The following is a 12,114-nucleotide window of genomic DNA, read 5'->3' as shown; positions in this document are numbered from 1 at the left end:
TTAGATCGTATTTCTGCAATTTTGCACTTATTCGCGGGGCGCGAAGTTGTACTGGGAAGCCGCGAACTCACGCGAACAGTGCTAGCAGTGCGAGCAAAATCCGCTGCTCGCGGATTTGCGGATTTTGCGGGAGATTCGCGAATCTCGCGGATTGCGAATTTCCCGAAAATCCGCAAAATCCGCGAGCGAAACGGATTTTCCGCCCATGCCTAATGTGTGTATACGAGTATGGGGATAGAAGCAAAGAACATTTGGATTCACGATACAGCCCTGAAATGTTTTAAAGACTTCTTATGAAACAGGTTTTTTCCACGTCAAGTTAACATCGCATGACTCCTTTTTGAGACAGTGCTCATGCAGGGTGCCCCAGTCTTCTATCTTGTCGCCTCTGTTTTTTTAATTTTATTTGATTCCACTGGCTCGGCTGGTTGAGTCCTTTGGTTTAAACTCCTTTTTGTACGCAGATGGCAGACAGATAATAGCTGCTTTAGACAGGGTGACACTAAAGCAGCATCAAATGTAATGCACTGTTTGGAGAAAGTGCAGTGCTGGATACATTCGAACCATCTGTAACTCAGTGGCTCCAAAATAGAGGTCCTATACCTCTGTAAAGCTTTACTTTTTAGCAGGAAAGCCTTGGACATTCACATCAATGGTGCCGAAACATTAAAAATCAGGGTGTTTAAATTGATTCTGCACCGACTCTTCCAGGTCAGGTATCAACTGTGGTTAGGACTTGCCTATTACAACTACACCAGCTTAAGTGAGTGCCCAATTTTTTCACTTCATCGCAAAACATCACTATCCTAAATGCATTTGTGTCATCTCGTCTGTATTAGTGTAACTCAATCTGGATGGGACTACCAGTACTTTTCATTTAGTGTAAGTAAGGAATTGGGTTGTTAGTTGAGGGGGGTGAAACCCTACTCCAGCAAGAGCCCCAATCCTGTCCTGGGTGTACCACAAACACAATCCCTTTATTAGCATCTGCTTAACTCTGATAGCTAGGTACAAAGGCAGCCAGTTTTAACTTAGAGGCAATGTGTAAATTATTTATGCAACATACAAACAATAATAAAGTTAAAACACGGCACAAGAAACATCCAACACCAATTTAGAGAAATAGAGTAACATTTAATAAATTGTTTGACACCGAACCAACAAAAATTAAATCAGTTGAACAGGAGATATGCAATTTCATAGATTTAGGTAAGCATAGAACCCAAAAGCTCAAAGCGCCACAGTTATCTAATCACGGTAGATCGGGGGAAATTCACATGTCCAGGCCGACCACAATGGAGCACAGCACCCGTCAAATTCTGGCGCAGTGTCCAATTTGCGGTAAAGGAGGCCGCTAGGAGAAGGGGCGGAGTCACGGATGGCCATCGCTGTAGCGCAAAGCTCCTGTCCGGCATCATGGACGGTCGTTGCAGGATCTGGTCATTGGCAGTCACCTCAGGCTGTCGCTGCTGTAGTGTAAACGGCAGATCTTGTGTTGCTGGTCGTCACTGGCAGTCGGTGTAGCGCAAAGAGTCTGAGCCACCAGAGGTTTGCATTGGCGGGCAGTAAGATCTTGGCGTGAATGAGCCTATAATGTCAGGATTTCTTCTTTTTCTTCAGAGGCGTGTACTCTGGTGGCAAGCAAGGGCACACGACCTGGGGAGGCATCTCTCCGGAATCAGAGACTCACTCTAGTAGAGGCCAGCATGGCTCAGGTAGGTTCAGTTGCAGGTCAGCAGCGAGGCATCAGGAGCTTGTGGTATTCCCTCAAGCTCGTAACAGGAGGTCAGCCACCTGACCATTGGAGTCATTCTGCCTGGGATGAAGGGAGCAGACCAAGTGTCCCTTCTCAAAGAGCAGTATAGGCCTCATGCAGCAGGGAAGTCCTCCGGCAGCAGGGCAGTCCTTCTTCTGTAATATCCACTGGTCCAGGAGTGTGCTGAAGTTTGGGTCTGAGGGCCCTATTCTTAAGTCTGGTGTCTGTTTTGAAGAGAAGTAGCTTTCAAAAGCCCCCCCCCCCTAGAGATGGTTCAGCGTTCTCTCTCTTCCTTGCAGTGGTCCCGGGATGTCCGGGGTGTCAAAAGGCTAGTATGACTTCCTTTATGAATGTTCTGAGGCACCTCCTTTGAAGTGCAGGTGTAGTCAGTTACAGCTCCGACATGAGGGGTGAAGGCAAATAGTTTGGGCTGCAGAGAGATCCAAGTCAAACATTAAGAAATACAGCTGATCCAGAACTTTGCAGCCAGATTGGTTATGGGTGTGCAACACAGCTTTCATATTTCTCCAGTGCTGTTGAAACTACATTGGTTGCCAATAAAGCAGAGAATCTGGTTCAAATCTCTCTGTCTGGTGCATAAAATGGTGCATCATGCAAGTCTTTCACCGTGCAGATTCAGTTTTAAGTTATATTGTCCCACATGTAGTCTGAGATCAGCCTCCCAATTGAATCTTACAGTTCCGAAAGTTAAACAAAAGACAATTGATGGAAGAACATTTTCAGTAATTGTGTCCCTAAAGTGAAATATGCACCCTGACATACCTAGAAAAGAATCAGGCCATCCAAGACTCAGGAAGACTTTTAAAGACTTGGCTTTTTTCCCCAGGCCTAATGAGGACAAATGACGCACAGCTCTGAAGAAGGTCCCTGACCAATTGGACTCTTTGCGTGGGCCAAAACATGTTGTCACTTTAAGAACAAGCAGTAAAATTTCAATACTAACCTTCTAATACTTTTTAATCATAACCGCTTTACACTGCTAATAAAGAAAATTAAGGAAAGTTAAAAGAACAGTTTAAGGACATATGGAAAAGGGTGAAGGAGTGTCAGAGCCAAGAGGGTTTGGTTGGATTTTTTTAGCGATAGTTTGAGATTATTCATGTTTAGTTTGTTGACAGCGCATTGCTAGGGAAGTGGGCAGTTGCCAAGGGTATCTGTTAATGTGAGTTCGACCTGCTTCCAGTAGAACACGGCCTATTGCACACGCAGAAGTGGCTCTGTGTTCTGTCCACTCTACAGCGTAGATCTGTCTGTGACATTTTCCAACCCATGGTTGTGTCCGTCTCTTTATCTGTAGTAAAATCTAACGAGATTTTAAGCATGCTTAAAGATATTCAAGGACGTTGTTGGTCATGAGAGACACTGGTTAACAGTATAACGTCCTGAGGTAGAAGAACGGCCCTACCACTGCCTTGTACATGTTCTCGAGCCTAGAAACAAAGAAGAGACCGAACTATAGAGGTGCTGCGCCAGCAAAGGCCATTCCCTTACAGACCCAGAAGACTAAAGTGAATAAAAGACGTAACGTTACGCCCTAGTTGCCATAATAACCAGAGACCAAACCAAAACAGACGGTTCTGCAGGAGGAAATGGAAGCCAAATAATGCTGACAGCCGCCCATAAATTAGTTCATCCGTGCTCGGAAATCTGAAATGAAGCCTCTCTGGGCCGAAAAGGCTGAGTGTGTTTTGTGCAATAACCACTTCACGCTGATGTTAGCTTAAAAGGCCCTTTATTAGGACAGGGTTGTCAACAACAAAATAACCAAACATCAATAACATATCAACAACCCCAAAACGTAATGTCTTCTATCCATCCTCCATTCCCACACTCCAGTTATTCTCTCCCGCTTCAATCAGCGATCTCCTCCCTTTTTCCATTCGCTTCCACACTTATCTTTCAACCTCCTCCAGCATCTCCAGCCATCGCACTCTTGCATCTCCCATCAGTATGCCCGTCATAGACTCCCCAACCCTCCACAGTCCTGCATAACCCAAACTTCAACCCCTTCTAAACTGGCACGCTCTATTGGGTACTTAACCCGTTTCCCACTCCCATAACATGAAGGGTGGGCGGGCGGATCAACTAACAGCTAATGACCCTTCCCTAGCGACTCTGAGAGCAGGAAGAGGCTGACCACTCCTCCCCTGCCCTCTTTAAACTCTACCTAAGACCCCTATCCAACCCCCTAACCCTACACTCAGCCCTGTCCTCTGTCTCTCGCGAACACCCCGGGGAAGACTAGTCTGCTGACCCTACTTACCCCGGGGGCCGCAGTGTGGCAGGAGGCAGATGCGAAGACCGGAGGCACAAGCAGGCGAGATAGGGCTCAGCGCCCCGTGCCACGCAGAGGTAGAGTGACCTTGCCTAGGAGCTGCGCCATGTCCTTCAAAAAGTGAAACTGCGCGCGCAGCTCGTGAAGGGGAGGCCTAACACGAGAAAAAACAGAAACGAAGGTGGCGTAGTTGGGAGCTGTCCAAGTAAGCCATGGCGCACCTCTGAGACAGCGGTCGGAGACAGTGATCTGTGCTGGGAATGGAGTAAATTTACTCCGGGAACACATTAATTGGGGTCAGTGCGAGGTAGCAGAAAGGGTCGTGTAGGGTGGAGAATGTGGATTAATGAAGAACGGCAAAGTTGTTGATAGTCAGTTTGTACATTATTTTTAAAACTGCTGCCCCTAAATAAATTGCCAACAAGGGCAATTGTTGCAGTAAAGCTGTCTGGCCTCCTTAATGGGCCACAACCTGACAGTATTTTAAGACTGCTTACATGGCAAAGACGCCTACTGCAGAGATCTTAGTGTATCCTTCAAGCTTTAGAAAGTAATAGTGGTAAGATAGATATTTCTGGGCGTTAGAGCGCTTGCTAACGAGAATGCTGACAAAGCAGATCCTGTTTATTCAGGTTAAAATAGATTAGTGGATTAATGCTTTTGGTGCAGAGTATAGTGGGTTACCGGCAGGTCATGAGTTACAATCATGATAATATAATGCAGCTCACGGACTTAGGCACCCACATCAAAGAGCTGCTTTTGGCTGCATGTCACCGGAAAGGCAGAAGTTTAGAAGCATGCAGATATTTTCCTCAGTCTTCATTACTTTTAAGGTTGTTAAACTGGTTCCTTTGAGTCATAATAAACACTTATTACTAGGCGAGATATATATTTATATATCACCAACAATCCTTCTTCATAACGATTCCTGCTTTGCGGAAACAAAGAAATGGAACGGACCCCTCTTTCTGAGGCATACAAATGTATTCTGTGCGCTGTGCAGCCATATATATATATATATATATATATCAAAGTCCGAGTCTGAGTCCGAGTGCTCCTTATATATATATATATATGTACTCTTATATATATATATATATATATATATATTTTTTTTTTTTTTCCGCTGTGCTGGGGGGAGGGGGGCGCGCACAGTGCCCCGGTGCACATAATGATCTCAGCTCGTCATGAGCCACGGTGGTCGTATGCTCATGACGAGCTGAGCTCATCATGACCATACCCGTTTGTGTAGAACGTTCGTACAGCAGGGTAATTAGCCCAGCGTGCAAGCGTTCCAACGGTCATGACGAGCTGCGCTCATCATGAGCACACGAGCACCGTGGCTCATGACGAGCTGAGCTCGTCATGAGCGTTCAAGGGGTTAAAGAGACACTGGCTAAGGAAGTAAGAAAGAAATTCAATAAATTGAGTGCAAAATGTATTTGAGGTCACACAGAGCAGCAACAAAGAGGCTGGGTTCTAACATGGGGGCGTTTACTGGGTGACTCAAGTGTTACTTGCTTTGCAGGTACAAAGTCTGCCCCCCTTGTACCTCCTGCACCTCAGAGGTCTGAGCCTCGAGGCGAGGAAGAACCCTACACCCTCTCCTCTGCCGGCACAACATCCTGGTCTTACACATTCATCCCACCCCCCTAGAAGAGCGCATATTCTTAGTCATTTGGCAGAACTTTGACGTCATCTCTGAAGATGCCCTCCTCAAATGCTTCCTTTAAACAAAACCCTTTAAACATTTTTTTGATCCCATCCCTAGTGACATTTCTATTGATTTCTACACCCATACTCTTTCCTACTGGACCTGTCTGGTTAACCTCTTACTCAGCCAAGTCTCCCTTCCTGTTTCCCTTAAAACAGGACAGGTTACCCCACTTCTTAGAAAACCCTCCGCTGATGCGAACAACCTCAACAACTTCTGCCTCATCACTAACCTCCCTTTTCTTGCAAAAATCACAGAGAGATGGGTAGCCAAACAACTTTCCCTACATATTAAGGATAATAATCTTCTTGACAATTTCCAGTCTGGTTTCATTCAAAACTGCAGCACTGAAATAGCCCTGCTGCATGTGATTGATGATGCACTGTGTATACTCTAATCAGGGGAGTCTTGTCTTCTGATTCTTCTAGACCTCTCTGTAGCCTTTGACACTGTTAATCACAACACTCTCCTTAACACTCTTCAACAGAGAATGGGCATGGATGGCACTGTGCTTAAATGGTTTGCCTTATTCCCCTCGGACAGATCCCAAATGATCAAAATAGCGAACAGTCTTACGTCTTCATTGACGGTAGGTCAAGGCGTCCCTCAAGGTTCTATCCTTGCACCCACTTTGTTCAATCTCTAATTGGAACCATTGGGAAATCTCCTAAGTAAATCTGGGATCCTTTACCATCACTATGCGGATGACACTCAAATCTACCCTAAGGTGTCTTCCGCACGCAATATCTCAATCCTCAATCCTCAACTCTACTCTTAACTCTATTCAAAACTGGATGTTAGCTCATCAACTCATTCTGAATCCTTCCAAAACTGAATTCCTCCTCCTCTCTACCTCTCTCTCTCCTCCTCCTGTTCAATCTTGGATGGATCAGCTGAATTTACTCAAAAATAAACCTATTGTTGTCGACAGCGCAAAATCCATTAGTGTCATACTTGACAAAAGGCTCAATCTACTCTCCCACATCAATTCCATTGCAAAGAATGCACAATACCAACTGCGCCTTCTCTGGGGGATTTGACGTTTCTTTCCGGATCAAGACCTAAAAACTTTGCTACAGTCTCGGGTTCTCTGGAGATTGGACTATTGCAATTCTTTTCCTGCTGGCCTCCCCAAATCCCATCTTTCCCCTCTTAAATGCGTTCTCCATTCAGCGGCTTGTTTTATATTTGGTGCCAAAAGAAGTGACCACATCACCTCCATTTTGTCTTCTCTTCGATGGCTTCCCATCGAGGCAAGATCAATCTACAAGACTGCTTGTATCACCCAAAAAGCCTTGCACACTTCCTCCCCTTGATACCTGGCGAATAAACAGAACATTTCTGGAGGCTCTAGACCGTCTCGTAATGCGGAAAATTTACTGCTTGAGCCTCCCACCTTCAAAAGTTCAAGTTCAAGTTCAAGAATTTATATAGCGCACTACTCACCCAGAGGGTCTCAAGGCGCTTGGGGAGGGGGTTCATTATTTATCGAATAGCCATGTTTTAAGTTCTTTTCTGAAGGAGATGTGGTTCTGTGTAAGGCGGAGGTGAGTGGGGAGTGAGTTCCAGGTCTTGGCCGCCAAGTAGGAGAAGGATCTACCTCCCATGGTGGTTCTTGAGATACGCAGAACTGCGGCGAGGCCTTGATTGGAGGATCTTAGTTGGCGGGTGGGTGTGTAGAAGGATAGTCGAGTGTTGAGGCATTCGGGACCTAGTTTGTAGAGGGCCTTGTGTGCGTGGGTGAGGAGACGGAATGTTATTCTCTTGTTGACGAGAAGCCAGTGGAAGTCTTTCAGGTGGCCGGTAATGTGATCTTGGCGAGGTATGTCCAAGATGAGTCTCGCTGAAGCGTTTTGGATGCGTTGGAGTTTTTTCTGTAGTTTGGCTGTAGTTCCGGCGTAGAGGGTGTTTCCGTAGTCTAGTCGACTCGTAACCAGTGCGTGGGTGACAGTCTTTCTTGTCTCGGCGGGGATCCATTGGAAGATTTTTTTGAGCATTCGAAGTACATTGAAGCAGGAGGATGAAACGGCGTTGACTTGTTTGGTCATCGAGAGTGAGGAGTCTAGGATGAATCCAAGGTTACGTGCGTGGTCTGTGGGTATGGGTGCTGAGCCCAGATCCGAAGGCCACCATGAGTCGTCCCAAGCAGAGGGGGATGATCCTAGGATGAGTACTTCCGTTTTGTCTGAGTTAAGTTTTAGGCGGCTGTTTTTCATCCATACGGCTACTTCTTTCATGCCTTCGTGAAGATTGGTTTTGGCGGTGTTGGGGTCATTGGTGAGGGACAGGATCAGCTGGGTGTCGTCAGCGTAGGAGATAATGTTAAGGTTGTGTTGACGCTCGATGGAAGCGAGTGGACTCATGTAAACGTTGAAGAGGGTGGGACTGAGTGATGATCCTTGTGGTACACCGCAGATGACTTCGGTGGCCTCTGATCTGAATGGGGGAAGTCGGACTCTCTAAGTTCTTCCAGCTAGGAACGAGATGATCCAGTCCAAGGCTTTTCCTTTTATGCCAATGTTGCTGAGGCGTTGTATGAGGGTGCTGTGACAGACAGTGTCGAAGGCGGCGGAGAGGTCGAGTAGAATGAGGGCCACTGTTTCTCCGTTGTCCAGTAGTGTTCGGATGTCGTCTGTTGCTGCGATGAGGGCGGTTTCGGTGCTGTGTTTGGCTCGAAAGCCGGACTGCGAGGGATCGAGGGAGTTGTTGGATTCAAGGAAGGCGGCGAGTTGGCTATTGACGGCTTTCTCAATGACTTTGGCAGGGAATGGGAGAGGGATATGGGGCGGTAGTTCTTAAGTTCAGAGGGGTCTGCTGTGGGTTTCTTCAGGAGGGCGCTGACTTCGGCGTGTTTCCAGTTTTCTGGGAAGGTAGCAGAGTTGAAGGAGCAGTTGATGACATCACGGAGATGGGGTGCGATGATGGAGCCTGCTTTGTTGAAAATGTGGTGGGGACATGGGTCGGTTGGCGATCCTGAGTGGATGGAGTTCATCAGGCGGATGGTGTCTTCGGTGGTGATTGGGTTCCAGGCGCTGAGGTTGTTAGAGGGCGGTTTAGGTTCTGAGGGGGGTGGAGAGGATTGTTCGTTGGAATTGTTTTTGAAGCTGTTATGTATGTCGGCAATTTTGTTGTAGAAGAAGGAGGATAACAAATGGCAGAGGTCTTGGGAGGGAGTGATGTCGTTTGAGACTGCTGTGGGGTTGGTGAATTCTTTGACGATGTTGAATAGTTCCTTGCTGTTATGGGCGTTGTTGTTGACTCGATTCTTGAATGCTGATTTCTTGGTGGATCGAATCAGCTGGTGGTGTTTGCGGGTGGCTGCCTTGAAGGTGGTCATGTTGTCGGTGGTTGGGTTTTTTCTCCATGTTTTCTCGAGAGTACGGCATAGCTTCTTGGATTTCTTAAGGTCATCGTTGAACCAGGGGGCCTTTTTGCTGTCTTGTTTGGTGTGATGGTTTTTCAAGGGTGCTAATTCGTCAGCGCTGTGAGTGATCCATTGTTTGAGTTTGATGGCAGCTTGGTTTGGGTCAGATGAGAGGGCGGTGGGTTTTGGTTGAGCGATGTGAGGAGTTGGTTGGTGGTGATTTTGTTCCATTTTCTTCGGGGAATAGGTTGTGGGGGGTTGTGGGTCGAGGTGGTTTTGTAGCTGAAGTGAACACAACTGTGGTCCGTCCAATGGAGAGCTGTGGTGCGATCGAAGGAGATGTGTTTGCTGGAGGAGAAGATTGGGTCGAGCGTATGTCCGGCTACATGGGTGGGGGTGTCAACAAGTTGTTTGAGGCCGAGATTGCAGAAAAACAATGAGAGAGATAGGGAAGTACAGGAACACTCTCTTAATCCCCAGTAATATGTCAATAAACAAAAGAAGAGAGGTTAATGTCTCTTATAAGCCACTTGGATGGAGCAAAAAGATTCAAGATATTCGCACCCTATTTGGGTTTGAAAGAAAGCCCTCACACACCGACCTAGTCAGTGTCATGCTTCATCATCGGGCCCCACCGAAGAGACCTAATGCCTCTTCGGTGTGCTGCGACGCCAGAAGACTGCGGAGCTGGTATTGTGTAAAGGGTGTGTTGTGAGGATAAATTAAGCTTAAAAGTGTCTAAAGGGTATCTAAAAAAAGTTTATTAATGATCCCTAGGACACGAATACAAGAGTTCTATGTGTCTGAATTGTAAAGCCAAAGGTAATGGTTGGTTTAATTCAGATTTAATATGAGGCCGAGATTGGCCAGGTTGTCAAGAAGGGTGGTGGTGTTGCTGTCGTTTTTCTTTTCCAGGTGGAAGTTGAAGTCTCCTAGTAGAATGTAGTTCTCGGAGGCGAGGGCATGTGGACTGATGAAGTCGGGAAAGATCGATGGCTCAATCATTCTCAGGCAATGCTGTGAGAATCTGGAAGCCGCTTCCTCCACTACTCCGTACCACCACCTCTACCCGGAACTTCAAAACCAACCTCGAATCTCTTCTCTTCCAAAGACACTTCCAGAACTAATACAGAACGTTTCTTGTCCCTCAAGGAAGTTCTTTCCTTATTGTAAATGTGTAATCTATGTCTGTATAATATTTATCCTATTGTGTTTTTTGTGTGACTGCCATCTATTGTTTTATTTTACCTTCTTTTGTTTCTCGTTTGTTTCTGTAACATGTAAATATGTAATATTCTCCTCATGTAACGTACTTGGTTCTATTGTGAAGTGCTTTGACACCTTTGGGTAAAGACCGCGCTATATAAAAATGCATTAAATAAATAAAAATAAATAAACGTGCGTCCCCTAGCCTTCATTGGGCCCGTTCGCCTCAGCTAGGACGAAAAGGGAACATTTTACCCGCCTCCTCTCCTGACGAATGTCCTACATCATGCCACACTTGTGACTGCTGCTGGATATTGGCTGAGCTGTGAGTTGAACTTGTGGCTATACAGAAGACTACAGGTTGGCACAGTACAAGATTGGTGTACATTGGCGGAACTCTGTGTGGGCCCCAATACTGCGACGTCAGAGGCGGTGCAGATTAGGATCTGGGGTCATGGGTCGCCCTGGGCAAGAGTCCCTTCATTGGAATATATGGGGTGCTGCCTGACAGGACTGAGGCGCGCTGACAGATGTGTGAGGGCTCCAGTGTGCTGAGACTGGGGGGCAGTGGGAAGAGTGGGCGTGCTAGAGTCAGGCTTGCGTGCCGCCTCTGGTGTCCCGGGGTGAGGGAGCGGCGGGCGGGCAGGAGTCTCTGATCCGTGCGTGTGGCATGAAAGCCTCGCTCCTCCCTGGCATTCTGCCGGAGTGCACCGGGCGCTCTACCCTCGCTGGCGCGCGCACTGCCTTCTCTCTCATCTGCTTCTGACGAAAGCACATCAAAGCCTCTCGGAGCTCAGCTGCTCTCCGGGCTCAATAATAATGGATTTGGGGATTTCTCTCCACAATAAGAGAACTATATTTGAAGTCGGCGCACACTGCATTAACGATTTCTCTAAATGTGCCCGTGTCCCCCTGGCTGAAAGAGCATCACCCCGTGCCATGAAAGAGGTGCAGTGTGCCCTGCGTTAGTCATTCGCTGTGAGGCCCTCACTCTGACAGTGCAGGTGTCTGATCACCAGCCCTGGCAGTGTTTACACGGACTAGAGACTGTCCAAGTGCTGCCTCTGAACGAGTGATAGGGCGGATCAACTGCACGCTCCCCTGACAGTCTGGCCGGACAGGTGGGGAGTCAGTCCCATCAGGCTGACCTCTGGAAGTCTGGTAGAGCTGAGAAAGTGTCAGTCATGTCAGACTGATCCATGAATGCCATGAAGGGCAGAGGAAGCGTCGTCCTCTTCAGGTTCAACCCTGAACGTCTGGTAGAGCTGGGGAAGTGTCAGTCCTGTCAGGTCCATCCCAGAAAGTCTGGTTGGGCAGGGTGGACTCAGTCACGCCAGGCTCGCCCTCGAAAGTCTGGTGGAGGTGGGCAAGCATCAGTCATGTGAGCCTGATCCATGAAAGTCTGGAGAGCTGGGGAAGTGTCAGTCCTGTCAGGTTCATCCCAGAAAGTCTGGTGGAGGTGGGCAAGCATCAGTCATGTGAGCCTGATCCATGAAAGTCTGGAGAGCTGGGGAAGTGTCAGTCCTGTCAGGCTCACCCCCGAAAGTCTGGTTGAGGTGGGAAAGCATCAGTCATGTGAGCCTGATCCATGAAAGTCTGGTAGAGCTGGGGACCTGTCAGTAATGTCATACAGACCCATGAATACCAGCGAAGGGTCAGTTCTGTCAGATTTAGGCCTGCATGTCGTGTAGAGCTGGGTACGTGTCCGTCACATCAGACTGACCCGTGACCTGTGGGCGAGTGTGTCGTGCCAGAATCACCCCTGAAAGTCTGGTAGA

At 47.5% G+C, this 12,114-nt stretch overlaps 1 protein-coding gene across 1 annotated transcript in view; it reads left to right on the top strand.

Moving 5' to 3' along the window:
- Positions 1-12,114, top strand: part of BRSK2 (BR serine/threonine kinase 2) — a 683,888-nt gene that overhangs the window by 138,671 nt on the left and 533,103 nt on the right. The window lies entirely within an intron of this gene.

This window comes from Lissotriton vulgaris, chromosome 2_1 (genome assembly GCF_964263255.1).
Source record: "Lissotriton vulgaris chromosome 2_1, aLisVul1.2, whole genome shotgun sequence".
NCBI lineage: Eukaryota > Metazoa > Chordata > Amphibia > Caudata > Salamandridae > Lissotriton > Lissotriton vulgaris.
This window is presented reverse-complemented; position numbering and strand designations above follow the sequence as displayed.